This window comes from Ictidomys tridecemlineatus, chromosome 4 (genome assembly GCF_052094955.1).
Source record: "Ictidomys tridecemlineatus isolate mIctTri1 chromosome 4, mIctTri1.hap1, whole genome shotgun sequence".
Lineage (NCBI taxonomy): Eukaryota > Metazoa > Chordata > Mammalia > Rodentia > Sciuridae > Ictidomys > Ictidomys tridecemlineatus.
Window position 1 is genome coordinate 208893487 of NC_135480.1, and position 24215 is coordinate 208917701.

A 24215-nucleotide genomic window follows, 5' to 3' on the forward strand; every position below is an offset into this window, starting at 1 on the left:
TGAGATAAAACCCACACACCACGAAACTCACACCAAGGGCTGGGGAGTAGCTCAGGGCAGGCACAAGCCCTGGGTCCCCCCGGCACACTAGGTCACAAAGAGCAATCACCACTTCCAGTGCCCACCCCCGTGGTCAGGGAAGACTCCACTGCATGGACACACCACTGTGTGCGATCTCTCCTTTTGTTGTTGTTTTACAGAAGTACCTGTCTACTCTGTGGTGGGTCAACTTAAAACAAAATTTTCAAGATCCTTATTTAGTTTAATAAGCTGCTCTTTCCCTCCTGCCCTGAAGGCTGGCCTAACACCCCAGCGGTATTGGTTCTAGATCAATAATGATCAATGTCTACATACCTGGGTGATTTGTAAGTGTGGGAGCACACTGGTCAGCAAGTCAAATTTTAAAACCAGCTTTTACTTATTTATTTATTTTAAATCACAGATGAGACCAACATGTTTCTGGTCACTCTTACAAGATTTAAAGGACGCCTGTGTGGCCTGTGAGTGCAGGCACACATGTGTTGTACATGTGCGTCCTCAATTCCCTTGCATGTGTGCACATGTGGGCGTGTGTATGTGACATGTGTGACTTGTGTGTGCATACAGTGTCCTGTGTGCACCTTGGCAGACACGTGGTGTGCCTAACCCTAACCCTAACCCTAACTGTGTGGTGCGTGCATGTGCGTGGCATGTGTGTACACACAGCTGGGGTGCATGTGTGGCATGCATGTGTGCTATGTGCACACGTGAGTTCTCTGTTTTTGCAGGAGGGTACCGTGTGCAATGTGCTCCCCGCGTGCCTGCGTGCCCAGGCCCCGCTGCAAGACAAGCAGCCCCACCACCTTCCTCATGCCACCTCACCCCTCTTTCCAGAGAGGTCAGCTGGGAAGTTAAGAAGTTAAAAGGGATGAAACAGGCGCTGGCGGGAGCTGCAGGGGGCAGCGGGGGCGGCCATGCGCCAGAGCAGCTCCAGAGCAGCTCGGAGAGTCGCTCTGCTCATCAAGGGGAAGAGACGCTTTGTCCTCAAGTGAAGCCAAGGGTCGTTGTTGCAAACGTGAAAGAGCCTGCGACCAGATGAGAGGCTTGGCGGTGAATGGGAAGCCGCAGGCCTGCCGAGCGCGCGGCCGGGTTCACCGCACGAGGGACAAGGGACGGGTCTGAGGAGGACGTGGAGGGTTGGGCGAATGCCATGGCGCTCCCCACGACGGACACGGGGTCTCCGCTCCGAACGACTGCTGGCCTCGGGGTTCGCACCGGCAGCGACGGGGCAGCAGGTGCTCTTTCCCTCCCGCCCTGAAAGCTGGGCCTGACACCCCAGAGCGGCCTCTGCACCAACCACATGACAAGCTCAAAGTCACAGCGGGATGCCTGGGCAACTGGGTGGGGGCAGCGGGTGTACCTTAGTGGTAGGGCACTCCGGGTTCAGAAGTCAAGGTTAAGCTCAGGTTCGGAGTCCTCGGGCATTCTGTTCCGCAAGACCCCTCAATACTTACCGTCCCTGCCTGAGGACGCAGGCAACCTAAAGCCACCTGCTGGTCTTGGCGGATGGGACTACCTCCCCACCTCAGGTCTCTCCGGTATCCATGCGCCTTCCCCACACAGACGCTAGACACTCAGTGGACAGGGCTGGACTGTGCCGGACGGTGCCTCTCACCATCCTCTGTGCTCCCAGAGGTCGTGCCCGCTCCTAAACACTCAGGAACAGGAGCACCAGCTAGGTCCTGGTCAGCCTCATGAGACCCACGCAGAGCAGAAGCCCCGAGGGCTGCAGAGCCTCCTAGGCGCGGGTACCCCCAGGGCCACTTGTGGGACAGACACTGTGTCCCCAGCTCACTCTGGGGGGGGGGCAGCTAAGGCAGGCCCTGGCTGCAGACCTGACTGCCTCCACCCTATCCCTGGGAGATGAGGCGAGTCCCTCCTTCTGTCCACAGGCAGAAAGTGAGGGAGGGCCCTGGGACTCAGTGGGCAGACCACATCAGGTGTGCTGACCTGCAACCTCCACCCGGGGAAACTAGACAACCGTCACACAGCACCAGGGAAGGGCACAAGGTCCCCAGGACACCTCCTGGTCCAGGCCACAGCCATTCCAGGGGCTGCTGACCACAGCCAAGCACTGACCAGGCTAGCTGTCCTATGGATGCCTGTTTTTGGAATAATAGGGAAGAAAAGCCAGACCTTTCCCTCTAGACCATCCCTGGCCTCCACGAAGCAACTTCACTTCTAAGACTAAATGAAAAGTTCTTTGCCCAGCGTCCTGTCCTCCTGAGCCCCAGAATTCAGAAATGAACCTTCTTGGAAGCTTTTGGCTCTGGCAGCAACATGGTTCTTGGTGGAGGTGCACAGAACACCTCCCCTCTTCATATCACAAGCAGCTGGACAAACTGCTGGCACAGTCAGGACCACACCAGGGCACCATGATGATGTGGTGGAGCCCTCTCCCCTGGCCCCAGTCCAGGGTGTCCGCATTGCACTGGATCCCAGCACCCGCCTTCCAGCAGGCAGAAAGAGCCACCGGGGAGGCGCACAGGTTGTGGGGGGACAGCTCAAACACACCTGCAGCCCGCTGGTGAACCCCGCAGACGCGTCTCCTGCCTGGGCTCCCACACTCGGGATGGAAGATCCAGTAAGAGCAAGAGCTGGAACAAGGGGCCACTGTTGGAGCTGCCCCAGCCACCTTGTGTCACAGACTAGACAGATACATGTCCCAAAGCTGTACCTGGAGATCATTTGTGACCATGAAGAGTCACTGCTAAAGAGAGTTATCAAAAATGTGAAAATGAGGCCCAGGGCGTGGGTGCTGTCCACTGTGGCTGCTGGATGGCTCCACTCCCCAGGGACTGGCCTCCTCAGATTTTGCTCCACACTCTTAGATTTATGCCCAAAAGATGCAAATGATTTCTGTTTACTCGCAAAGAGAGCCCAGTGGACTTGATCTTCCCACTCTAAGGGACACTGAGCAATTTAGTAACTAACTGAACACCCACCTTCGCCCAACATTCTTTCTTCAACCACCTATTTCAACGATGCTGAGGCTGAAGCTCCTGGCCACATGCCTCTGTGTGAGCCTTTGAAAAACTCAGGGTGATGCCACGGCCCACCTTACAGGGGAGGAAATGGGCACGTCTCACCCACGGCCCTGGAACTGCACCAGCGGGACTCTGGGGAAAGCTCTCCTGGGCCAGCAGACACACCACTGCCAGAGTACAGGACAGCAAGGCACAAGGAAACCTGGAGGACAGGTGGGGCCTGCGGGGTCAGCCACACAGGGAGGCACTGCCACGGCCCACTGCATGCACCCCTCCTGGACCCGGAGCTCACAGCTCTCAGGGTGTGGCCTCTCCTCTCCCAGCAGTACCACAAGCAGCATGGAGCCCTGGGTGGCTCAGGCAGGAGCACCTGTCCCCATGGGAGCTGACGTCCCCGTCACTGTCGCCGGTGCCACAGACGCCGCACCTCTCCGATTCCCTAACAGTTCCCGAGGGAGCACTAAAGGTAAATATGTTAATTTGACTTCAATCATGGCTTTAAAAAAAAGCAGACGCTATATTAGTTTAGGGTACAGAAAGCCACTCAGGTGCACGTCCTGCCCAGGCAAGTGAGATCCCAGGTCCTGCTTCTCTGGAGGTCCGAGCAGCCATCAGAGCCCCGGAATGGGGCGGTATCACACAAATGGGGGGTCTCGAGCCCCCCCCCTTTCTGTAGCTAGGAAGAGGGAAGTTACAGAAATCTTGCAGCTCAAGGCCACTGAGGGATGGCAGGAAGCAAAGAAGGTCTACAATCCAAGCTGGGCACGGGGGCCACACCTGCAATACCAGCACGCGGCAGGCTGAGCAGGAGGATCCAAAGTTGGAGGCCAGCATCAGCAATTTAGCAAGGCTGGGGACGTGGCTCAGTGGTAAAGGACCCAAGTTCAATCTCCAGTAACAACGAAAGAAAAGAAAAGAAAGAGAGAAGAGAGAAAAGAAAGAAAGAAAGAAAGAAAGAAAGAAAGAAAGAAAGAAAGAAAGAAAGAAAGGAAGGAAGGAAGGAAGGAAGGAAGGAAGGAAGGAAGGAAGAAAGAAAGAGAAGAGAAGGGAAGGAAAAGAGGAAGTCTAAAATCTAGGCTCCCAACAGAGCCAGGCTATGGTGGGGCCGCTGGCTCCGCGTGTTTCCATTTCCCTGGCACCCACTTGGTGCCATTTCTTTCAGTAAGCCACAGAAGTGGGGGCTCTACTGGAGAACTGCAGATGGGCACCCCAGCTGTGGGGGCCTCCCAAAGCTGGGGTGCTAGGAAGGACTGCTGCCTGGGGCTGCAGGGACAGCACTTCACAGGTGCCGGGCTGTTTGTGCATCACATCACCTGCAGGACACCCCGCCAAGCCCTGCGAAAGCCAACAACTCGACCATGCGGACCCTGGGGTGCAGCCAAGCCGCAACAGGGGGTGGTGCCTGAGCCGAGTTGGGTCCTCTCCGGAAGCCTCCCCAACACCACATCCATGTCCGCTCCTCTCTGAGCCTGGGCCACCTCACTGCAGGACATCCAGAACCCAGTCCAGGTTCCAGGGCGTGGAAGAGGCAGCCACTGCAGTAGGTCAGCAAGGCCAGCTGTCTGCCAGCACACCAGCTCCACCACCCTGCCCACGGCATGGACGTGACCCTCAGCAGACAATCTGTGTGGTGCGCTTACCTGACTTGGGGGAATTGGGGGAGATCAGATAGGTGTCCCAGGGAAGGGGACCTGAGAGTCAACCTCGGATCCCAGTGGAGGCACAAGGAGTGCAGGAAAGAAACCAAAAGGCCAGGAGGACATGGGCCTGGGACAGACCCTGACTGTGCCCTCTGCCGCAAGGGCATGGGGACACTTTAAAACACCTCAGGCCTGGGGTCAAGGAGGCAAAGAAACAGTTCATATATCCCAGAACCAAAGAGGGGCCCAGGGAAGAGTCCCCAAAGGAAGGAGGCCTGGGCAAATGGGGACCTTGACGGCCAGGCCTGACCAGCACCTGGCTCTGCAGGCAGGGTAGGCGTCCTGTGCGTAGCTGGAGGAGTCAATGGAATGACCAGCCCACCCCACTCCCCAGGGGAAGCCAGCCAGGCCAGGGACAGGTGCCTGACTCGCGCAGCTCTTCTGCTCCGCAACAGTGAGAGAGCTGGACGCTCGGCTGGCTCCCCCTGCCTGGGCTGCCTGGGAAGCTGGCGCGAGAGTCCACTTCACCTCGAGCTGTACTGGACCTCCCTCGTGATGCTTCCTGGAAACCAGTGGCTGTCATCAGAGCTGCTGCATCTCTGAAAGGGCTCAGCCTCTCCACTCTGTCATGGTTACTGTGAAAAGCAGACTTCAGGTGAGGAGGAGCCTAAGCCTGGGGCAAGCCCCAGGACTGCAGGAGCTGCAGGCCCCAGTTAGCCTGTCCACTAACCCTGGACCTGCCCCCCAGGCTGAGCACACATGGCCCCTGCTTTTCTGTCCCGAGACAGCTACAGAAGGCCTATGGCCCTGGCCCAGGTGACCAGGCAATACCAGGGCATGAGGAGGGCTCGGAGGGTGGCCAGCAACCAGGCCACAGCCTGTTGGACTCCTGCTGCCTTTACGGGACCTGGGTCATCAAACCACGGCAGGGCCTGGACTCCAAGGCACCTTCAGAGCTCCAAAACACCAGGGGTGGAGCCATCTCTAGAGCTGCTCTGCTGCCCAACTGTGGAGCCACCCGACCTCTGGGGCCTTGCTTCCCTTCCACGAGATGCCAGAAGCAGGTAGCAGACATTCCTCCAAAGACCGGTGGCCTGTTGTGGCCTGCAGAGACTCTGAGCCAGCTCACCACTAAGACCGTGAGTGCTCAGGACTCTGGCCATGTCGGGGACGGGGCTTGAGGAGGTCCCCTCTGCCTGCCTCCCTAGGCCTTGCTCCTCTGGGGCATCAGGGGTGGCCAGGCCCTGTGGCCACATCCCAAGTTCAAGTGTCTGCTTTGCCCCTCTGCTCTGTGGCCTTGAGCCAGAAGCTCGGCCTCTGAAGCTTCCTCCCGCCATGAGGAGTGGGGGCAGCATGCACAGGGTGGGACTAATGCTGAGCGTCACCGTCACCCAGGAGTGTCTTCCTTCACCCAGCCTGGGCCCAGCCTCAAGGTCCCCCCAAACATCAGGAGCTCAGGCACTTTGGTGGGTGCTGCCGAGCTACGGGAGACCCCAGCACCCCAGGCCGCACTGCTACTGACCAACCAGGTTGGTCTGCCCACAGTGCCCCTCCTGCAGCCGTGGTGGAAAGGCCTAGACCTGCCCCGACTCCCAATCGGGCACCTGTTAGTGGCCCAGCAGTCAGCACAACTCTGGCTTGCACCCCTCCCTCTCCCCAAAGGAGAAACACACACCACTTCCCGAGCAGCTGAGCGGAGTTCCCTCATTTCCCTCCACGCACAGCCCCCTTCGTGATGAGGATCATACAGGGCTCAGTCCTGTCCAACGCCAGCACCAGGGAGACACCCTCCTCACGGCTGAGCGACAGTGTCCCCGTCACACATGCAGGCTGGTGTGATGTCAGTGGCTGATCCTCTCCTGGTAGGTGGACATCATGGGCAAAGAGCCTTTCAGACCCTGCCATGGACTCTCAGGACCCCTGTCCTCCGTCCTTGGGTCCCATTCACCCCCCAAAGAAACCAGTGGCCAGCAGGTGGGGCTGGAGGGGTCAGAGGCCATTGGGAGCTGTTCGCCCAGCCTCAGGGCCTGGTTACCTTTGTTTGGTTTTATTGCGTTGAAAGAGGATCTCCCTGTGCTGCCCAGGCTGGCCCTGAGCTCCTGGATTCAAGTGATCCTCCTACCTCAGCCTCCCTAGTAGCTGGGACTCCAGGCACAAGCTACTGATCCCAGCTGTGACCTTATTTAAAATCAGGGTAACCAAGTGTTGGGGACATAGCTCAGTTGGTAGAGTGCTTGCCTTGCATGCACAAGGACCTGGGTTCAATCCCCAGCACCACAAAAAAAAAAAAAAAAAAAAAAAAAAAAAAAACTGAATGAATGAATAAATAAATAAATAAATGTAAACCCAGGATAACCGACCAAGTTAAGCTGAGCTCTTAGCAGATAGAGGGTGGGGCCTGACTCCAGTGGACAGCATCTTGCAAGGGGTCCAGATGAAGGAGACCAAGTCCCCTGTGCAACCCCAGGAAAAGGGGTGCCTGTTCCAGGGCATCCCAGTCTAACATTCTAAGACCCTCAGAAGTGACTCTTGGAAGCAGCCGGACCCTGGGTCTCCTGAGCAGCAAGGGCAGCTGCCAGCCTCCCACACTCCCAGGAGGGGCCCTGTGCCAGGCAGCAGGGCTGGGATAGAGGGGCACCTCTGGCCACCCCAAGGCTTCCCAGGAGGACCTATGGGGGGCTTCCCACTTTCCCGGTCTTGAAGGATTGATGAGTGCCCAGAACTAAACCCCAGGGCATCCTCCCAGGACCTCAGGGGCCCCCAGCTTCAGTCTTTCACCAGCTGGTCAGCCGCATGGGTGTGGAAGAGCTGGGGACCAGGCCTGCCATTGCTCCTCAGGTGTGTGGGAGGAAGGGCCTACCCCTCGTCAACACCACATGCTCAGGCAGGTGAGGCTGCCTGCTGGCCCGGACGACACCCAGCCTGGCTCTGGGGTGCCAGGACCAGACTGGGCTTCCCCACAGCCCAGACTGGTTGGGCCCAAGGATATCACATCCTCTGGCCCTCCCTACAGCCACCTGCCTGAAGTTGTGGCCACAGTCCACTGCCTGGCCCTGAGCTGTCACGGTGCCCAGGGCTCTACTGTGACCCACACACTACTGGCTTCCAGGCCACTTCAAATGACACAGACTCACATACACTGAGTCATGACGATCAACACCACCCCTGCCTCTCCCATCTCAAAACTTACAAGACTGGGCCCCGTCTCCAGCCCACAACCCCTGGCTCTCCCCAGTCGGGTTCCTAAAAAGTTCCCGCCCGACTACCCACCCTGCACTGCCCACAGTGGCCTGGCAGGGCTTGGCAGAGCAGCCCCATCACCCAGGTCTGGCTGCAACACCGTGACGGGCGCCAGCAGCCGTCCAGGCACTAAAGTTTTCTGTCCCGCTCCGTGTTGGGTTGAAAAGTGTCCCTAGAACTTCATATCCACCCAGACCCTCCAAATAGGACCTTACTCAGATACACTTGAGTATCTTGAGACAAGATCCTCCTGCATCAAGTGTGGCCCCAAATCCGACAACGGGGGTCCTCATGAGAGGGATCTGGCCAGTGTGTAGCTCAGTGATGGGTCTGAGCAGGTGCTGGGTCCAGTCCCAGCACTGAGGGCAAAACGGAAGAGGGATGTGGAAACAGCTCAGGGAGAGGCCTGGGACAGCGCAGCAGAGGCTGCAGCGGGGCTGCCTCAGCCTGGGAGCCCAGGATTGCAGGGGCCTGGGAAGCTGGAGAGGTCCCTCCAGAGGGCTCCGCCCTGCAGACACCTAGCTGGCCTTCTGGCCTCCAGGACTAGGGGAGTCCCTGGGAGATCAGCGTTCTGCCCCCCTAAGGCTCTCAGCTCTTCACCCCAGGCGTTCACAATGCCAGGGCCCTATCACAGGTCATGTGCACACACGCAAACCCCATGGACCTGCAGAGTGGGCAGACCCCACAGTGTGGGAACACAAGCCACAGCAGGAGAGGAACGGGCTTGCAGGACTGTGACATCCAGTCAAGTTGCAGCAGGGAAAAGCAGGTTGGGACACCCTCATGAGAGGACACAAGGTGCTGTCCCCACAGCCAACTGTGAGTCAGCCCCAGCCAGTGACTCTGCTGACCAGAAAGTGGTCCGAGCTCATGGTCTGCTTGCCCACTGCACAGCTGGAAGGACTGAGGCTCAGGGGCCACAGCAGGAGGCCTTGAAGAGGACCCTGACTCTGAAGGCACAGCTGCCCAGCGTAGGGAAGCCCTGGACAGGAGAGCAGGATCCATGCCAAGGCTCTGGTCAGCCCCAGCTGCCCCAAGAGCCCTGTGCTCCCCATCTGAGGTATACCAGGGAGAGAGGGCCTTTCCCTTCCTTCCTGACAGGGGCTGCAGCATCCCAGGCAGGTCCCTGTTGTCCAGGCCCTGGCCCAGCCAGGTGAGTATACCTGGGGACTATTTGGCTTTTATGGTCACCAGATGGACACTATTCCTGAGAATCCACAGACAGGTCCTCCTGCTACACAGAGTCAGGGCCTTTGGGCCCTGAACTTGTTCTGTGGGACTCGGCATAGGACAGAGCTCTGGGAAGCAATCTGCTAGTGGGCAGACTGCACGACCCACCAGGACCAGCTGGAAGGGCTGATGTGGGGGACAAGCCCACCAAGAGAGCAGTCCAAGCTCCCACACCAGACCCAAGCCACAGCCTGCTCTTTCCTAGTGGGGGCCCTTGAGGCCCCTGGAAGCAGCCAAGCCCAGATGGTCAATCGGCCTGTGGGATGCACACTGCACCCAGGCCAGGCCAGGTCCCTTCTCCAGGGACTGCCAAGCACTTGGGGCTCAAGGGCCCAGGTCCAGTTACAGTCACGGCCACCATAATCACAGGGCATGACTGTGGTCCTGCCGGGTCCCTAGGACAGTGGGTGACGGCCTTGGATGGTCTTCAGCACACAAGGTTCCTGCGAGGAGGCCTGGAAGACACAGGCTCCCCTGCTCCCCTGGCCTCTGCGGGCCCATCTTGCCTGCTCCCCCAGGTTCTGGGATCCGTGCCACCAACAAGGGCCCTGGCCTGGGTGCAGAGGGCCGGTGGGGAGGAAGGAGGACCCTGGAGGTCTCGAGCCCCTGGGAGCCAGCCTGGGCCCGCATCCCGAGAGGATTCCCAAGCCGGCGGGCAATTTGCATAATATTCTTTGCAAGTTAATATCAGACTCTGATAATGATCTCGGCATCTAGGAGCTGAGGCGCTGTTACAACACTAAGTAATCATATTTTAAATTATGTTTCCCTTTATAGAAAGGTGTTGCAAAAACACGCAGACGTGAAATCTGTCTGTTGCAGCCCACTGCCAGCCACCTGACCAGCTCCGGTGCCACCCCTCCCTGTCTGTAGCAGCACAGACCCGGGAGGCAGCCACAGCCCCCCTCCCGGCCCCCACCCAAGTCTGAGGGGCCCCTGGCTCTGCAGGGCCAGTGGCCTCAGAATCCTGAAGTGCAAGGGCCAGGGAAGGAGATCGGGGACACCCTGTCGTCGCCCCCCCCTCCTCATGCTGGAAACCCCAGTGCCCACCAGGGCTGGCGGCCAGGGTTCCTGTGAGACAAGAGGGTCCTGGGAACTCCCAACCCTTCAGGCTCAGCTCCCCTCAACCAGCACCACAGCGCCCCCTGCGGCACGTGCCTCCACCCCGGGCCTCCTGGGCCCCCTGGGCTCCCTATCCTGCATGAGCACACCCCAAATACACGTCCCACAGCCAAGGGCCCCGGGGCCTGCCCCTCCCAGCAGGCCTCTTCTCCCTGGAGGGGCCGTCCCACCACTCAACCTCTATTTTCCTGAAAGCTTTTTTTCCTTTTTATTAAAAAAAAAAAAAATCCAATTATAGCACCAATCTCTCAGCAGGGGTCAGTGTGGAATAAGAATAGCCAAAGTTAAATGGACAGGACACAGGCGAGATTAATGCCTGCAGGGCTTCAAAAGTTGTATGATGCGGATTTCATTAACATTTTAATTGTAATGTATCTTTTTAATCTTCTCTCACCCTAATGGCTTTATATCCCAAAAAAAAAAAAGGGAAGAAAAAAACTGCTGACAACAACAAAAAGTATCAATATACAAAATTTAACAAAGGCGCTCAGCAGAGCGGTGGAAACGAGATTAGAGGAGCAAGACTGTGTTAACATTGTGATTCCTGAGAGCAGGAGTCGGAACAGGCAGGGCGAGTCTTCCCTTCTTGGCACACAGCAGCAGGAAGGGAAGGCCAAGGACGAACCCGGGCAGAGCCCAGCCGGCAGTGAGACTGTGGCCAGAGGGGATCCCAGCAGACCAGAGGCAAGAGGGGCCGACCTCCTCCAAAGACCACCAGAAGTCCCAGAGCCTGCCTGGTCTGCAACTCCAGGCAGTGGCCAGGAATGGAGGGAGAGGCACTTCCAGGAACAGACAACAGGACGGAAGTCCTCCCTCCCCCAAGGTGCGAGGGAGAAGGGGACACCCAAGAGTCACCATAGTGAGAGGGACACTAGCGCTGTGTGGGACCAGGGCTGGGCTGCTGACGAGCCTCCCTAGTAGGCCCTTAACCTTCTAATGGCTCTGGTCAATGGCCATATTCCTGCCTCCAACTGTCAAAAATAGGGGTTTTCACGGTGTGCCTGGCCCTGACTACAGAGGGCCCAGATTTTTATTTTCAGTCAACAAACACTCCTTGAGGCCTGACTGATGAAGCAAATGCTTTGCCCCAGACCCAGCTGCCTTCAGACGGCCACCCCTCCCCGAAGTCTACCCAGGAAGCCACCCCCACCCCAGGACCAGGCTGCCAGGCCTGGAGAACGCCCTGCAGGAGCGCTCGCTGCTCACCCCAGTGACTATATAAGGGCACTTTCAGGCCCCTCTGTTCCCCGCCCAGGCCCTGCCTGCTTCCCAGGCACAGAGGCAGGCACTGGGCGGGCCTGGAGCTGGCAGCCCATCCATGGCCATGTGCCCTCCTGGATGCCAGGGCCCAGCGCAGGGGGGGAGGGTAAAGATTCCTTTAGAGAGACCCGAGCCAGCCTGTTCCCCTGGGATCTGAAAACCAGGCCTGGAGAAAGTGCCCGGGATCCTCCCAGGGGACTGGCCCAGCCTCCCCTTAAAGGGCCAGGAGCAGCTCAGTGGGCAGGACTATGCTCTGCCAGCAGCCGCAAGGCAGGGGGGCCTACAGGGGCAAGGAGGCAAGGGCCTACAACCCACAGTGGACGTTCCTTAGTATCAGGGTGGGGCCCAGGGAGGATAGATCATTCACCAAGGTCACACAGCCTGGGTGACCTGACACCCCCTCCCCACCCCGTGGGGCCCAGGCTCAGCACACAGACCCCTGGGTGGGCAGAGCCTGAGGTTAGGGTCCCGTTCCCTCCCCTGCTCACACCAGGGCCCAAACGCCATGCTCACAGATGGCAGACACCTGTGCCGCTCACTGGCCTGTGGAGCCCTGCCCAGGGTGCTGCATCCAGACCTCCACTCTAACTACAAAGGCAGAAAGGCAGCTGGGCTGCTGCTCTGGCCCCAGCAAATGAGCGACTTGCAGGTGACACTGGGAGCCCCGGCCAGCTGGGAGGCATATTTTGCAAATGACCTCATCTAGAGCCAGGCCTGGTGAGAGTGAGAATTTGCTAAAAAAAAAAAAAAGAAAGAAAGAAAACCAGAGGTCCACAGGATCCCTGCCCACGTAGGGCAGGGGACCATGGCCCGGGCCAGTTCATCTCATGCCCCAGCCAGGAGGACATGGTCACTCAAAACCAGGGCTGGCTGCAGGCACTCACCAGGGACAGCTCAGAGCCCACTGGACAGGCCAAAAGGTCTGAGAGACAGCAGGGGGCACGTCTCTGAGTTGGGGTGGGGTAGAGACATGTGGGCCCAGCTCTCCTTCCACCTGGAGGTTCCTGATGGCCACACTGCTCACACCCCAGGGAGGAACAGGGGTGCCCAGAAAAACTAGGCAAAAGAGGAATGAAGTGTGATGACAGGGACCCCGGGGGGAACACAGCACCTGGCCAGGGGAGGTCTCAGGCAGGGAGACGCCCGAGCGCCAGCCCCACGGAGGCTACCTCTTCCTCGGCCATCCCCGGCCCCACCAGACTCACAAACTCAAACCCGGGGCTGGCTGCAGGCACTCACCAGGGATAGCCCAGAGCTCACCATGCAGACAGGGGCTGGTAGCAACGTCCCCTGCCCTGGAGAGACTGCCCACCCCAATGGCATCACCAACAGAGCAGGCCTGGAAGTCCACCCCAGGTTCCCTCAGCCCAGGCCACACCTTGGGGAGAAGGGGCACGAGAGTAGTGTCCAACAGAAGGTGGTCCATATCAACCAGACAGCCCAGCCAGGCGAGGCCAGCTGGGCCACAGACACTGGCACCAAGGTGAGGGTGGGCAGAGAGGGTGGCACACTGAGGGAGCTCCACGGTCAAGTTCCAAGAGTGTTCTTTACACTGGGGACGGCAGAAGATGAAGGCTGCAGTCTGCACCTGGCTCAGGGTCCAAGGACCCAGCAGACATTCAGCACCCTACTTGGGGCAGCTTTGGCCATTCATTCTGCCCCACAGACCTCACAGCCACTACATGGAGAATGGCCAGGAAGGCACTAGACTTGGAGAGCAGAGCCCAGGAGAGAGGGGCTGAGAGGCAGGGGGCAGGCTGGGGCTGGTGGGGACTCCGTGCCCTGTGCATTCTGGGAAGAATGAGGTGGAGGCACAGACCTAAAGAAGAGGCCAGCGAATCCCCAAGTTACACCCTGTCAAGGACAACACTGCAGTTCTTAAGTTGTCTCCCATGAGCACTGAACCCCTTGGCCAGGACCACAGCAGGCCCAGGAGAGCACACCTTCTCTGCTTATGATCCTGACCAGGCACGCAGGACCCCAGAGGCCAGGCCCAGCTCAGCGCTTGAAATCACTGTTACAGGAATCACATGGGCTCGTGGGCTGGTTGGAAAATACATTTGGCAAACTTTGTCAAAAGTCAGCCACTAGTCCCCTTCCCAGGATAGCCACTCTGAGTGTCCTGCATGTCCCTCCAGCGGTCCCTCATACAGAATTGGGTGTCCCTGCAGCCAAGGTATAGCCCGGTGGTCCCACTGTGATGGCACAAACATTTTCTCTTTGAATGCTCTTCCCAATGCTCTGAGTGGCTGTGAGTTCACAGAACCAGTGTGGCACCCACACGTGCCACAGTCTTTGCAGGGCCCATGTCCAGCACGAGCCTGCCCTGGGTGTGACCACTGAGAAAAGATCCCTGGCCACCAAGAGGTGACAAGTGATATCTTGTTCTACTTTCTGTGCTAATTCCAACCAGCTGGTTGAAAGGCCAGGGGGGGCAGCGGCTTTGGGCCTCACCACTTCTATTTCCCTTCAGTTGGGCTCCAGCCGAGGTGCCACCCAACAGTGGAATGACCTGCCGAGATGCCAGAGGGCCTCCTGGAAGGAATGGGCAGTGAAGGGAACCCAGGCAGACAAGAGGGGTGGCTTTGTAGCCTCAGGAAGATGACTGCTAGAAGGTGAGCGCTGGCCGCCTGGCCCGAGCCACCCAGGCCTTGTGTCCTTATCTGTACAGTGTGCATTGCAACCCCCCACCCTGGGATGTCCAGGGGCTTACAGAACATGCAGAGAATACAGCACCCAGCAGGAGGGCCTACTGTCATCACCTGGCCAAAGGAGAACAGGAGGGAACAGGGTGGGAGGGCCATGTGAGGAAGGGAGGAGGGGGCAGAAAGGGGGACCAGAGAGGTACTGGCAGACAGGCTAGGAGGCAGGGGACTCAGGGCTGCACAGGGGCTCCTGGGACAAGGATGTGCACACAGGGGATCAGGAAGCCTTCCCTGGACAGCAAGCCCAGGGAAGGCAGGAGAGAGGTGGCCTCAGGCCTACCCCAGCCCAGGGCCACCAGGACAGGCTTATCCAAAACGCTCTTAGGGCTGTAATGCCACTAGAAAGAGGGCCAGCCACCACGTGAAAAACATCTCTAATCCCAAGGCCCCAAGAGGGGCAGGAGGAGGACAGGACAGTGCCATGGCCTATGAGGCCAGCTCCTGGGAACAGGACCTCAGACCCAAGGACCTGCAGGTCTAAGTGACACCAGAACCCGAGTTCGAGCTACCAACAGCCCAAGACCAACCGCTCATATCCTGGAGAGGACTGGGAGGTGACCTCTGGCCTGCCGACCCCCAGGCCTTCGGTTCAGGAGAAGCAGGACACCAAGCAGGCACCCTTAGGAGTGGTGCCACCTGAGTTCCTGGAGAAGGGCGTGAGTCCCAGACCTCAACTCTGCAGACACAGAAACGGTGACGGCGGGAGTCCCCTCCCACTGCAGTCCCAGGTGGAGTCTGCACCCCAGGGAAACAACGAAGAGGGGTGCACTTGGCCCGGGAGTGGGGCGCGGAGTCGGCCGGGGTGCCTCGTGGGGCTGGGGAGGGGTGTGTCCCCTCCGCCCTGGCCCCGGGCCAATCACGCCCCGGGCTTCCCCGCTGCCGAGGGCCGGGCTCGAGCAGTTCAGTCCGGGACAGGCCGAGGGTCTCCGGCGGCCAGAGGAACCCTGCGGGAGGGGAAGACGCCCGGGCGCCCGGGGCTGGGGTCTCCCGGGAACACGCGGCCCGGAGTTCCGGCCGCGGCCCGGCGCGGGGTCCGGCTTCTCCGTTTGGGGCCCGCACCCGGCTCCTGCGCGGACGCCGCGGGCCGCGCCGAACTCGGCCGCACCCCGCGGCGACGGCGGGCGGGCACTGCGGCAGGGCGGCCGTGCGCGCCAAGTTGGGCGCCCGCGCCCCGGAGTTTGCGGGAAGTGCGGGCGGGGCGGCGGGACGACCCCGCCCGCGGCGCTCCAGCGCGGCTCGCGCCAAGTTGGCCGTACCTGCGGGCGCCCGGCCCGGTCCGGCCTGGGCAGCTGCGGCGCGCCGCCCGCGGCAGGAAGTGCTCCGGCGTCCCCGCGCTCCGGCGCCCGTGGACTTTCTCCGACCTCGCCCAGCACCGGCGGCCGCACCGCGGCGGGGGCGGGGCAGCGCGGGGGAGGCGCCCGCGGGCCGTTTAAAGGGACAGCGCGCCGGCCGGCCGCGCGCGCGCACTCGCCGCCAGGTGGGCGCCCGGGGGAGCCGGGGGTCCCCGCAGGCTTGGGGGGATCCCGAGCGGGAGAGTCCGGCGCCGGCCTTCCGGAGTGCCAGGCGTCCGACCCTGCGCCGGGGGCAGGGCGGGGGGGGGTGTGCGGACGCGATAGCGTCCAGCCAGTGCGCGGAGGGCTGGGCTCGGCGGCCGGTTAGGACGGGAACCCGGGGCACGCCTCCCCGGCCCACCAGTCCTGGAGCGCCCCCACCCCGCGGCGGCTGCGTTTGCTCTGGCCTCGGGTTGCGGGCGAGAAGATCCCCGGGCCGGCGGTGGAAGGCGTGGTGCGCGAGCAACCTTGGGCGACCGCCACGGGGCGCCCGCTGGCGCCTCCTTGCCAGTGGCCGCGGAACTGCTGGCTGCGTGGACGCGGCCCAGGCTGCATTCAGGCCCAGTGTGATCCAGGCGTGTTAACAGACACGGTTCCATTTCCTTCATTGGCCAGGGCCATGCTCTTGTGGACAGAGATCCAGTTTTAAAAGTGCACAGAAACAAAACTGGGCGCACACCCCTGAAAGGACCCGGAAAGCCTTCGAAGTTGCTCCTCCCAACGTGGGGCCTGAGGTCAGGACAGGCTGCAGTGGTCCTCAGAGGCCAGAGCCATCCTGATCCAGCACCCACACAGGGGTACTTAGAGGAGAAAAGGGGTGGCACCATGACAAAGATCGTGAGAAAAGTCACTGGGAAGGGGGGCCAAGTGAAGAACAAGCTGCTCCACCAACCTCCCTGAGCAGGTTATGGGCAGAGACCTGGGGCTAGAACCTTCCTGGCACAGCTGGTCAAGGTCATTCCTAGGACAAAGGAGCAGAAGCTTGGCCTGTATCCCTGACCCCAGCCTCAGGTTGCACCTCCAGAACACAGCGTCCCCCCAGAACCTCAGAACTCGGGTGTGAAGTGGGCCCCAGGTCCAACCCCAGCCCAGCCACTGCCAACCACTTCCAAACCTGCAGGCAGCCCATGTGGCCAGGGAAGGGGCAGCCTACACGAGGGAGATGCTTGGTGCTGGTTATAGGTCCCAAGGTCCTCCAGTGGCCCGGGCTGGGTCACTGTGTAGACAGGCAGGATGCATGGAAGGTCCAGATGGTGGCACTGCACACACTCCTGGTGGGGAGCTGGCTCACTTACCTATCTGCCCATTTGTCTTCATAAGTTTTATTTTCAAAACACTAAAGACATTTTTTTTTCTTTTTTATACTGTTGGGGATCAAACTCACACATGCTAAGCAAGTGCTTCACACTGAACTACACTCCAGCCCAAAAAGCTATTTTGTAATGAAGGACATTTGGAAACAAGAAAAAGTTTTTAAAAAGTCATCAGCTGTCCAGAAAGCTATTTCCCCAGGATGTCTGAGCTCTGTGCCATTTCTGGGTGCATGTGTGTATGTGCCAGTCTATGCTTGCACATTTTAAATGCAGACAGGAGAACTCACTGAGTATCAGGCCTGCGCTACGTGTTCTGAGCATGTGTGTGTTGCCTAATGTAATCTCCACAATGATCCTGAGTGAGGCTGGCTCTCTTTATTCCTGTTTTACAGATGAGAAGTATTTGGTTTAGGGTGAAATTTCAGCTTGGGTTGGGGCTCTGCAGAATGAGACCTACCCGATGTGGAGGTTTCACTTTCCCGTGTGGCCCCACGGCACCTTCTCTCCTTCTCTGCATTTGCTCCTTACAGGTCATTACCTCTGTAAAGGGCAGGGGTGCAGCTCAGTGGTAGACTTTGCCTGGCATACACTGGGCCTGGTTTCCCTCCCCAGCACTGCAGAAAGAATCATGCACACAAAACATGCCCACTGTGAAGGGCGGGTTCGCTGCTGGCTGACCCCTGAGCCCAGCAGCTGCAGTCCTGCCTCCAGGAATGTGACCGCACCACTGCCTCTCTGAGACGGGTGCCAGCCTAGGATCTGGCCCTCAGTTTCCAAGGCCTGCAGCCTGATTTTCCCCTTTCTATCCAGAGAGCACCAGGCTGGGAGGAAGGGGAAGCCACAGGAGAGTCTGAACAAACCAGTGAAGCAGAGGTGGGCCCAGGGGCTCCCAGACAGCCACACACCTAAGCACTGCCTCCTGTTTTCCTGAGCTCCAAATAGCTGGGGGCTCACACCCTGAGCACTGTGGTCCTGGGGAAGGGCGGGCAGTGCATGCTTCACAGGAACCGGGATGCAGACGTGAGGGCCTGTGCTCGGTGCCCAGGTGAGGCCTGCTTTCCTCCATCCAAGCTCACACAGGGTGACCGTGAATTGCCCAGTGGAGACCCAGGGCTTCCCAGAGCTGCTCTTTTCCCCTCCACACACCCAACAGCAGCTCCACCCTCTGGCAGTTCTGGCTTCTCACCGCCTTCCTCACACCCAGATCCCTCTACCCCAATCCTGATACCTCTCACCATCCCATCAACATCCTCCTGGTCCAATACCTCGTTCCCCAGGAGGGTGCAGTAGCAGCCTACCTGGGCTCCCAGCTCCCTCAAGGCCCTGCTCCAGTCTGTCACTATGGGCCAGTGCAGAGACTAAGGCCACGGCTCCCCACCTCCTAGGACTCAGGATACAAGCCTTTGAATGACCAGGCCTGGCTCCCCACCTCACAGTGCACCCCTACTTCATCCCTGCTTTGTGCCAGCTCCCTCCAAAGCTCTAGAAGCCTTGACTTCTGCAGGGACCCTCCAAATGCTGACGTCCTTCTGCCCTAGGGTCCTTGCACCTACTGTGCCCATGGCTTGTACCTTCTTTCCCAGTGTCTTTGAGACTGACCTGTCAATTTCTTTGGGTCTCTGCCCAAAAGCCCCTGGCTCACAAGCCTTCCAAACTCTCCTATATGAAAGGACCAGAAGGGCTGGGGCGCCCCCTCATCCTGAGCCCTTGCAGGGTCAGGCTCCCCATTTGTCCCCTGTGGGCTCATTGGAGGGCCTGGCCATGCCCAGGGTAGGAGCCTGACTGTCCATTTCCACCCTGCTGTCAGAGGCAGCTGAGGGATGCTGGTCCCTGGCTGGTCAGAAGCTCACTGCCTCCTCCCACCTGCCTGAGTCCTGGCACCGGTCCTCAGGGTGCTGGTCGACAAGCCAAGCCCTTCCCCAGGTTATGACCCCTCTGGCCTGGGGAGGACTGGGCTTCCCCACAGGCCCAGCACAGGTTGCCCAAGGCCGGCTCCCCCCTGCAGGGGGACAGCCAGAGGTCTCCTGTCCCCTCTCCTGCTGTGATCCCCCTCCACACAGAAAGGAGAGGCAGGGACCTTTGGTGAAATGGGAAACGTTTGTATCCTCTTGGCAGGAAGCCTCGGGGCCTCTGAAGAGCAGGGACAAAAGAAACCACCTGACTTGGGGGCCCATGCCTACGGAAGTCACCCCAACTGTGCTTCCATGGCCCTCACCTTCAAGGGGGAGCTCATGGCGGCTGGTGGACAAAGTACTCCCAACAAAGACTTCCACCCAAGCAGGTGGGTCTGTCCGGAAACTAGTGTCCTGCCTCAGGTTTCTGTACAGGGGACCGTGCATGGACGGCCCAGGGCGGTGAGACAAGGGCTCTCCCCTCAAGCCCCATTCTGTAGCCACCCTGGTAGGGATGCCTCCTCTCTCAGAAGGTTGCCTAGTACCCCAGGGTGGAGCACAGAACCCCAGAGAGGAGCATGGGCCTGGGGCCCACAGAGCAGGGGGCAAGGGCTGCACATCAAGAATGGGGACCCAAGCCACCCTCAGCCAAAGCCCAGCCCTGGAGCCAAGCTTGCTTTTGTTCTGGGCCCAGTCCCTGGACGCCCAGCTTTGCAAGACCAAAGCAGCCTGGTCAGCTCAGAGTGTTGTGGACACGTCCAGCCACCTGCAGGACAATAGGGGTGGCTGTGACTCTGAGGCCCCCCCTCTCCTGCAGAGGCTCCGTAAAGACTCCACACCCTAGCTGTCCCCTGCCCTCCATCTCTAGCCCCCAGGGCAGGCTATCCCTGTGGGTGGGATCCCTGGGTGGGGCACAGCCAGCCCTCCAGCCCTCCAAGTGTCTTCCATCCTATGTGGGGTCTCTTTGGGCCAAAGGGCATGACCTTGGGCTGGAATATTGAGGTCTTCGGTGACTCTTTTGGGGGGTCACTGCTGTGATCACTGCTACCTTGGTGCAGCCCTTGCCCTCCCTGCCTGACACCTGTCACCCCTGCAAGACCTGGGTCCATGCCAGGCACTACCCTTGCTGGGAAGGGGGTGAACTGGCTGGGACAGCCGGGAGGGACAGAGTGCCCCCTACAGTGAAGCTGCCACAGAGTCCTGGGGCTCAAGCCCGCCCCCTCCCCAGTCAGTTCAGGCCCCCACATGAGAGGGGCTCTTAGACTTCCAGGCCTCTAAGGCAAGAGTCTGGGTGTCCTGCAGACACAGGTGACAGGGACAGGGGTGGTGTTTGACTGGCCGAGGTTCAGGGTGGGCAGCGGAGACAGTGGGAAATTCACCCATTCTGCAGCCTGCCCCACCCCCACGGCACACAGGCGCCTCGCTGTGACCAGCACAGAGGCTTTTGCTCCTGTGACCCCCACATTTGAGAGGACCTTCTGGGGACCAAGAAGGACTGCTCTGTTGAGGAGAAAGGAAAGTCCTGAAGCCACCCCGGGCCTCTCCAGGGGCCAGCAAGGGTTGAGGGTGTCTGGAGGAACCCAAAGGTGGAGTCAGGGAGGCTGAGAGAGAAGGAGCTGGGAGCTCAGGCCACTGCCTGGGCAGCGGGGCTGTGGTGCCAAGCCAGGGCCTCTGACAGGCAGGCCAGGCAGGGCCACCTCAGCTCTCGGGGACAAACTCAATCATGCTGCTTGAGTTTCCAGTGTCCAGGGCATCCAGACAGGTGGGCTGGGGGTCAACTACATAGGGCAGGGTTGGACAAAGTCACCGGGAGCCCCCATGTCACCTCTGGCCACCACTGCACCAATCCAGCTGTGGTCGGTTCCTGGGCTTGTCTTGACCTCTTGCCATCTGGCCATTCAGCCGACACCTCTCCTCCTCAAACACCTCTCCTGGTGCCTTCTGGGTTTCTCCTCCCTGCCCCTCCCTTGTCCCCCCAGTCCTCGGGGCTCCTGGTGCACAGAGCAGGCGCCCACTGGAATCCTAGGGTCTCCTGGCCCTCCAGGCCCACTGGATCAGGACCTGCATTTAACAGGACCTCCAGGTGACATGAGCCCAGCCATGCTGGCGTCTGTGGGGGAGGATTCCAGGCCCAGGCTGGCCTCCCCCACAAGCTGCAGGACAGGGGCTCCATGCTGGCCAGTGACCATGGGCCCTGGAATCCAGGGTTGGAAGGGAGAGTGCCTGAATGATATCAGACTGCCCAAGGGGGTTCTGGGTAGGAACGGGTCTGCGCAAGGCAGCCGCTCATGGGGCTTCTGCCCGGTACGAGAGCAGGTCCCTGGGAGCCCCATGGATCCAGCTCAGGGTGCATCCCAAGGAAACGAGGCTCTTGGTTGGAAGTCACTTTGGGGCTGAAACCCACTCGTAGGCTGTACTGAGGGTAGGCAAGGGATGACCGCAGACAAGCGTGCACAGGCTGCAGGAGCACCTGCAGGACAGGAGGGACCAGGGTGCGTGGGCACAGCCAGCTACAGGTGAGGCTGGCGCTGTGCAGCCCTCTGCAGAGCCCTTGCCTCCAGGTGTCCTCCGGTTGGGCCACACTGGCCTGTTCACCCTGGCATACCCCAGCATGCCAGCGCTGCCCGCCACACCCACAGGACTCAGTGGTGGCCAGGAGGGGTGCACTTTGCAACCATCAACTGGCCCCATGACCCGCTCTGTGGGCTCCGGAAATGAGGCAGGAAGAGCTGATGAGGAAGCAGAGAATGCTGCAGGGGAGGCTAGGCCTCCAGCCCAGGCGCCTCCCAGGTGACCAGAGCCCCTGCGAAGGAGCCGGTGCCCCCTGCAATAGCTGGGCTGGGGAACAGGGGGCATCATAAGGGACACTGGCTTGGATACCACAGGCAGTGCAGGGTCAGGCAGCCACCACTGCCGAGCCTGCCTGGGTGCTGGGGGGGGCCACGGTCCTGGAGCTCCAGCAGGTGCAGTGGACCCCGTATATGCGTGACCTGCGCCCGCAGGACTAGGAACATGGTCTCGGAGAAGCAGGGGCTGGCACTTCAGGCTCCATGGCTGGCCAGTTGCAAGGTCCATCCCACCCACAGCTCAGGATAAGGCAGAAGGGAGGCCCTGCCAGATGGAGGACCAGGCTGCCTCTGCCACCGCCAGGAAGCTGCGGCCCAGCTGCTTAGACACATCCAGGGGCATCTAGGCTCTGGGAGGCCTTGGAGGGGCCGGAGTTGGGTGGGTGGGCTCCTTCCCCCACTTGCTGGCCTCTGCCCTGAGCCTCCTACACAGATGCCCGCAGTGCCCTGCAGTGCTGGACTTGTGGTGCCTGGGGCGCATGTGGGTTCCCATGGTCCTCAGGGGAGGCGGGCTCTGCAGACCCCAAGGACATCTGTGCCTCACCAGGCGAGTCTGGGTCCCTTTCCCAGGAGGAAGCTGGGTGAGTATTTTGGTTTCTTGTTGGCGGCTGCAGAGCCCACGACTCCCTCCGCTCAGGAATTAGGGCAGGACCATTTTGGTTTCTGTATGCCTCCCCCCAGTTTAAATTGGATGCTCGAATCTTCCTCTTTTGTCCTAAATTTCCCTCTACCATTTAGTGCAGCTGTTAAGCAGCTGCTGCCTCAGTGCGAAGGTTGAGGGTCGAGCAGGCTGCAGTGACTCACCTCCTCCCAGGAGGGATGGCAGAGTCTTGGCCAACTCCTTTCTGGGTAGGTGTAGCAGCTCAAGGGACAGCCAATGTCCTTTGCAGGACACAGAAGAGAGCTGGACACACTTCCCAGAAAGGTGTCCAGGCTGGGTCAACAGCTAGAAATTCCTGGTAAGACAAGTGGAAGAACTTCCAGGGCCAATAGTGGGGCTACCTTTCCAGGATGGGCAGCTACAACACAGAAAAAGGCGAGCACCACTCCTCCCTCTGAAGCATGGCATCCTGCCTGAGAAACCAGCTTATGGAGTGTGGGAGACCAACCTTGCTCCTGACTGAGTCACACTCCCCGGCTGGGTGCTGAGGCGCGCAGTCACAGAAATGTGGCAGAGCTTTCCCCACCCTTCTTGGGTTCGAGGGTCCGTGTCTCGTGCATGGGTGTGTCTTGCTACAACCCCATGAGTGAAGCTATGCTCACCTGTTCCTTTGTAATATAACCCCTTGCCCTGTTCAGGATAGAATCTTCCATGGAAGTGCCCTGTGTGTGTCCCCTTCTCTTACTGTGCCCTTGGGTGTGGCCTACCCAGGTGTCAGTCAACCTGCTGACAGTGGACATCATGAGGATAGACTCAGCCCCCTGAAACCTGACCCCTTGCCTCATTTGAGTAGCTTCTCCTCAATAAAAGGGGTCAGCGGGTGCTCTCGCTTTCTCTCTTCCTGTGGACCCTTAAGGTCAGAGGGGCTGTCACAGCGACCCCAAAGAAAAAGGTATTTGTGTCTCTTGTGTGGTTATCTCATGCAGCCCAGTCAGCCCGGGTTACCTGGAGTGACCCCTGAGCCTTTTAGTCATGAGAACAGAAATCCAGCAATGGAGGTCTTGGTGACCCTCCACATGGTCATTCAGAAAGTGGGCATTGAAGGCCCATGTACTAGGCTTCAAGGACACAAGGGACAATTGTGTGTCTTCACTCATTTATTCACCAAGAGTCTATCAGAGGGTTGGTGTGTCAAAAGGCTGGCATCTTCTTGCACGCTGACCCTCAGGACACTAATCCAGGGAACACGTCTCTGAGGACAAGACCCAGGAGTCGGTGTGCGCTACTGAGGGTCATCAGCCCCAGGAAGGCCTGCAGCCCCGGCCTCCACCTTCCCTGGGGAAGTGTTAGCAGAAGGAGGGGAAGGGACAGCCCACAGTGCAGCTCTGATCCTGCCCAGCCCTGGCAGGATGGCACCCTACCCTGGTCAGCCTGGCCTGGGCCCTGCCCACAGCTCCTCCTGCAGCTGTGGTCCAGCCTCCCAGTCCCTGCCCTGGCCTCCTGGGGTTAGCTGGTCCTGGAGGCTGCACCTCCTGCTGATTGGCTCCAAGACAGCGGCCAAGTGCGGGAACAGCCCCCGGGGCACTTGCCTGAGCTCTGTAGGGCAGACCTGTGTTGTGCAGGAGCTCAGGAATAAGGCTGCTAGTGTCACCTAGGGCTTCTCGAGCCCCTGGTGCTTTTGGAGAACACCCAGAGGGAGCACAGGACAGAGGGAGGCACGGTGGGTAATATGGTAACACACACGCTGGCATGACGGGCACACCTGGCTACGGCAGGAGGGGTGAGGGTCACACGAGGCTGCAGCGCCGCTAAAGGGCCCCACGGGCAGTGGCAAAGGCAGGAACTGCCTCCGGGCTGCGTCCAGAGGGATAATGGTGTTCATTAGGACGCCTGTGCATTACGGGAGCTGGGCAAACAGACGGGGTTATCGCATCACGATTTGAAAAACACACAAATAATTCATGTACCTATGATGTCATGGTGCTGCTGTAAATAATGAGTCCACACTA

At 59.7% G+C, this 24215-nt stretch overlaps 1 protein-coding gene across 1 annotated transcript in view; it reads right to left on the reverse strand.

Moving 5' to 3' along the window:
• Nucleotides 1-16009, reverse strand: part of Nacc2 (NACC family member 2) — a 62392-nt gene extending 46383 nt beyond the window's left edge. Inside the window, exon 1 of the mRNA XM_078048674.1 lies at nt 15480-16009. The gene's annotated coding sequence lies outside the window, so the exon portion shown is untranslated. The remainder of the gene's footprint in view (nt 1-15479) is intronic.
• Between the last annotated feature and the right edge of the window lie 8206 nt (nt 16010-24215).